The 5,610-nt window shown below is 44.3% G+C and overlaps 1 long non-coding RNA gene across 1 annotated transcript; it reads left to right on the top strand.

Moving 5' to 3' along the window:
- Nucleotides 1–6: 6 nt before the first annotated feature.
- Nucleotides 7–4,435, top strand: LOC109366755. Its single transcript, XR_002113316.1, has 2 exons — nucleotides 7–2,418; nucleotides 3,721–4,435. It is a non-coding gene; the product is annotated as an uncharacterized LOC109366755 (long non-coding RNA).
- Nucleotides 4,436–5,610: the final 1,175 nt, after the last annotated feature.

The raw sequence follows: 5,610 nt of genomic DNA, 5'->3' as shown, positions 1-5,610 counted from the left end.
CCGCTATCCCTGCGGGTCCTGGGGCGGTCCGGAGCGCGCGGCTCCCTCCTGCAGCATCCCACACGCTTCCCAACCGCTCAGCCCCATCCCTAACCCCGCACTTTGGAGTGAACGCGCTGCATCCCTCTCACCCTCTCATCCTCTGCCCCGCAAGGTGCGCCTTCCCCACCATCCCAAAGCAACGGCCAGCCGACAGGGCCGCCGTGCTGCCCAGTTTCCCTGCTCCATCCCATCAGTGCTGTTGTCTTGTGATGGTAATTTCATCAACGGCTTATGTAAGGGTTGGATAACACAAACACCACAACATATGGTTCGTGCGAGATAGCAACGTGTGCTCCATAAAGCGTTACAATGACTTGTGTGATATTCCCCTTACAGTCTGTGGATGATTTACAGCCTTTCCAAGCTGTCACAAATAGCGTAACGTCCCCTGTGATTCGATCAAAAGTTTGCTAATTTGATAAGCAAAATGGATTATTTGGTTGCAGTGGGAAATCTAATGTCATTACTGAAGGAAGCGATGGACTTGCTTCTGCATTCCTCTCAAAATTGATCTTTTGAGCATTCAGTGACTTTAGAATTGGGCTCTGTGACAGGTTCGTTTGTGAAGGTTTGGCCCTTGGTGCCACTAAACCTTGCCTGTAAGGCCCCAGTGTCCCTGGAGCGCTGCAGCATCCTAGTGCTGCATGGGCAAACTGGGCAATCCGAGCAGGCAGTGCTGAGCAAAGGATGGGAAATGTTGGGGAAAAGAGAGTGTTTCTCAAATCCCACTTTCTTCTGGATGGATTTTGAGGTGGGCATTCCCAGTGCAGATTGAGGTGACACTTTCCTAACAGATGGCTCTGGTGTGCTCACACTGCGGCACGTCACAGATAGATGGGTTGGGTGGGAGGTGGCAGGCCTAAGTGTAGGCTCCCCTCCCCAGCGCAGAGCCCAGCTGTTGTCACCCACCCATTGGGAAGATGCTCTGCACTCCTGTGATTGCATCATACCCTTTGAAGTAATGCAAGGAAATGCAGACCTGCAGCCTTCATGCACAGACTTTTCACCCCTTGCATGTCTGATGCGATGCAGCCAGTGTGTGTGCTTTGCTCTGGAGCCCAAAAGCTTGCTAGGGCAACTGAGTCTCAGAGCATATTTTCCAAAGGCAGCCTCTCCCAGGTGACAGGCATGTGAAAGAGGACCACCACCTCAGTGCTGGGTGCAGGTCCAGAGGCTGCTCTAACTCGGGGGCAGGTTTGATGTGTGCAGAAAAATGCATTCCTTCCACTAAATTGCTCTTGTGGTGGGATAAATATTAAGTGTTATTTGGTACTGGAGGCATAACCTCTGTTGTACAGCTCTTCCAAAGCTGGAGAAAAGCGTCAGCCCACCTTGTGCACACTTGTGTCCAGGCGTGTTTTAGCACCTGATTTGACAGTGTGATGCCTGGAGTCAGGGGTGCTCATGGGAATGGTTGAGCTTATTGAACCTCCTTGCATCAAAATTAGAGGGGCTGGGGAAACCTGTTATGTATTTTGATTGTTATTTAGCTTTGAAAATATTTATTTTACTGTTTATTGTTATTTAAATTACTACCCAGCTCTTTCACCCCATGTGACATTTGCGGCATGCATATTCGTGCCCATCAGTCCCACTGCCTCTGCAGACCTCCAGAAATGCCTCTGTGCTAAAATAAACAAGCTGCCCTGTGGGTGCTGTGTATGTATGTGCTGTCTTATCCAACAGCGTTACTGAAAGGGATTAAAACATTCCTTCCTTTGCACAAAATAATGAACCCATTTTGAGAAAGCACCATGCAACAGAAACATGACTTTCGCAGTCAAAAGTAAAGCTATATTTGTTAATAAGCAGGGCACCAGAGTACAGAGATAATTGGCATGTTAGAAATACCGGGCTCTCTAGACCTATTTATATGTTTAGTAGCAAATATAAATGGGTATGTATAACCTAAGGTGAATGTTCTTTTCCAGTTCCTTGCATCCTTTTGATCTGTGCTTAGCAAGGCTTTAGGTGACTCCATGTGCTACAGGAGTCCCACTTGCTGGCGGTTATGTGGAAATGTTAAACAAATTGACTGCTGGTTGAAACTTTTTTTCTTTGATGGCGAGCAGTGGTGGACTAGAGGAAATAGCAAAGTTGAAAGGAAAACCAAAAATACATATTCTGGAAACTTGCTTCTGTGACTGTTTTTTAAATCATTTTCCTCTCCAATTTGTCTTCCAACCAACCAGCTCTACCCAAGTGCAAGCAAATGTTTTTATTTCAGAGGTCACAGACTTATGTAAGTGGCTGGACAACAAGTGGTAACAGGAGTGGTAGAGCATGATAACTTTTTTACCCAGTGCACAAAGAGCTGGAAGAGAGACTCATCAGCTGTGGGTGTTTGGAGACAGTGAGGAACTTGGGGTGACACAGGTGAGTTCAGACGCTGGGTTTAAAGATGTCAGGGAGGGTGGAGGGAGTTTGGACAAAAAGTGAAAGCGCAGCAATTTGCTACTCTGAGAAATGAGCCTGTAAAAATGGTGCCTCTGCTTTCATAAGAAAGTGAACCCAAGTGGGGAAGCCTTATGCTGTTGTGGTTTTAACATCTGCTGTCTCGGCTTTAATATAGTCAGTGCAAAGTCCTGTTGCAACGCAAGGGTGAGAGCAAGTGTAGAAGGCCGCAGAAGCCGAAGCTGTGTTCCTGGATGGCTTGCCTCCTCAAACTGAAAAAATTTCACTTTGTAGAGTTGAAAACTTTGCCTGGAGCTTTAGACAGAGACAGGATTTGTACTGAATTGAAAGTTAACTCTGTGAGACTAACTAGTCCTGAACCACCAATGTGAGTTGCCAGGGCAGTGCTCGAGTGTCCTCAGTTTACTGTTTGTGTGCTTTAGTGATAAAAACAGGCTTCTCATGGTCACTGACACTTGTTAGAGCTGTGGAGTGGAGGCAGCTAGTGGAAGGAAAAGTAAATGTGATTCTCTCTTGTAGTTTTGACAGCACTGTTTTCTACCTGTCAGGATCAGCCTGGTAATGCTGTTATACAAAACTCAGCAAAGAAGGCATCTGGAGGCAGTACTTTGTTGCTTCTGTAGTTGACAACAGGAACAACTGTCACCAGTGGTCATGGACCTCACTGCCAGGTCCCAGCAGATTTTCTCTAATCTTTGAGCACACTTGCTGTGCAAGACTTTGGAGGAACAACAAATATGCAATCTTACAAATGCTTTTTTTCTTCTCTTCCCAAAGTCTCTTTGTGGAATAAAATTGCATTTCAGTAGAATAAATAGTTGTAACATTGAAGGAAGACTTGGAATGTGAATTTAATAATCCTTCTGCTTAGAAGGAGCTTTTAGCAGAAATAAAGTAGAGAGAATTTAAATGCATTTCACTGAAAGCCGTAGTCAGAAATGGAAATTGGATAAGGACAGTACAAATTCTTTATGAAATACTAATACTGCATCTGGATAGTAAAGGCCTGTTCCAGTGCCAGACCCCAACCTTCAGTCTGTTGTAAATTTAGCCTGATTCTCAGAAATGCTAAGTACTTGCTTCCCATTGGAAATTTTTCAGGAGCCTGAGTGTTTTATTTCTGAGGGCCGCCTTTACTAATTGAGCATAAAAGCTTAATGCTAACCTGCTTGTCATCTTTGAAAAACAGATTTCCTGGAAGTGCATAGATCCACAGTTGTCTCTTATGAAGAACCTAACTTTATTTTCTTGTCTTTTTCTAAGGTATGTGCCAACAGTAGCCAGTGAACTTAAAACCAAGTTCTTGCATGGTGATTATAAAGTGGGAGAGATTTGTGATTGCCTAACATTGGAACAGCATGAGCAAGATCCCGTGTGTAACTGGCAGGATGAGCAGAAGCAGATAGCCACAGCAAAGGTGAAACGTTGCCTGCACAGATCAGCTGACACGCAGATCACAAAGGCACAGAACCTCATTATTTAAGATGTCAGAGGTGTGGCACACGTGGTGTTGATGTGCCTGTTGTACTGCCTTGAATGGTTCCTGAGATCACCAGAAGGCAAGCAGTGGGTGGCAAGGCCAATTGGGTAGATATTTGTCTCTTAAAGAAATTGGGACATTCTAATTAAGTGGTGAGACCTGGAATCCATATAATTCCTCTGACTCACAGTACCTTTAGGTGAGGCTGGTGGCAAGAGCTTTTTATTAAGATGACTTAACATTTTCCAATGTAAGACCATGGTGTTTTCTTTGTTAGATCCTCTTTAGGCCTAACATTTTTTCAGGAAACTTTGGTCAAAATCATTATGGCAGCTCGAATAGCAGGAACAAGAAAAACACGTTGCTTCTACCATGTTAGAAATTCTTCTGACCTTTCCTTTGAAATACCCAAGCATGCTTGCACTGAAACAAAAATTTAGGAGGTGGGCTTCTGTGTCTGAAGTGGGGCTGGGAACGGAGGAAAGAATGCCCTTCCTATCAAAACGCACCCACCTCTGTCCTGTTTTAAGCCTTTGATTCATGTAACGTGCTCATGGTTCTAGCTAGAGACCTCTTAGTGCTTAGCTGCTAAAGTTGTCAGAGTTTATGCCTTCCTTGAGCAAATTTCAGCCTTCTAAAGCAGCTGAGAGCATCCAGAGCCCAAGCCTACAAGGGATGTTCCCAGCTGCTCTGGGCTGTGGTGGAGGCAGCTGCTGAAATGCAGATTCAGGACATGCAAGAGGTATGGAGGAGCAAACCATTTGTTTGGGTGCACAGAGGGAAGGAGCTGTGTCAGAAAGAAACATCATCCTCCCTTCTGATGAATGCATGGCAAGGGGGCTGAGGAGCTCCGCACTCAGTCTGAATTTTCCTTCCTCACTTCTTGGACACTTGAATTTTTAAGGTTACTCCTTCATCTTGGGCTGGATTTGAGGATTTTTGTTGTTGTGGTTGTTTGTTTGCTGTATATACTTTGCAGTCTCTTAAAGACATGTCTTAAAGACAGGAGTTCTGTTTTTCTAGTTGCTGCTAAGATGCTGTCCCATACTGTAATGAGCTTGCAGATAAATAAACAAAACAAGGAAGGTAGCCACATCCAAGCTGCAACTGGAACGTAGTAGTTTCTGGCTCCTATTTGAGTGATTAAATGGGAACAGGGCCACATAGCTCCTCCCTTCACTTGGAAAACAAAAACTGTGGACACTTGTAGAGAAAACAACCCCAATCTCTGTCCTTGTCTTGCTGAAGTTTTCTTCTGTGGAATCAGAAACATCTTTGCAGTATCGCAATAAGTTAACATAGGCGTGAGATTCAAAATGGAGTACCCTTTATTCAGATGAGCAAATGTCCTGTGCTTCTAACAATCTCCTTAAGCAGTGGCATAAATAAAAAGCGGCTTGCAATGGTAGTAGAACAGAACAAGACTGATGGCTAAAAATAACTTTTATACCATTTTAATGAAGTGACAGCTGTGATTTATTCCATTCTTTACCATTTCGAGATAATTTGGACTCGAGTATAGAATTGCTGGGTGTTAAGATTGCAGCAGGAAGCCTGGAAGAACATCCGTCATCGCCATGGCTTGTGTTAATTTTTAATCATATCCAGATAATTTTAAAACATAACTGCAGGTTTCTGAAACATTCATGTGAGCAAGTCTGTAAGTATGTTGG

This window comes from Meleagris gallopavo, chromosome 3, assembly GCF_000146605.3.
Source record: "Meleagris gallopavo isolate NT-WF06-2002-E0010 breed Aviagen turkey brand Nicholas breeding stock chromosome 3, Turkey_5.1, whole genome shotgun sequence".
Classification (NCBI taxonomy): Eukaryota; Metazoa; Chordata; class Aves; order Galliformes; family Phasianidae; genus Meleagris; species Meleagris gallopavo.
The sequence above is the reverse complement of the archived record's forward strand: the minus strand, read 5'-3'. Positions and strand labels throughout refer to the sequence as shown.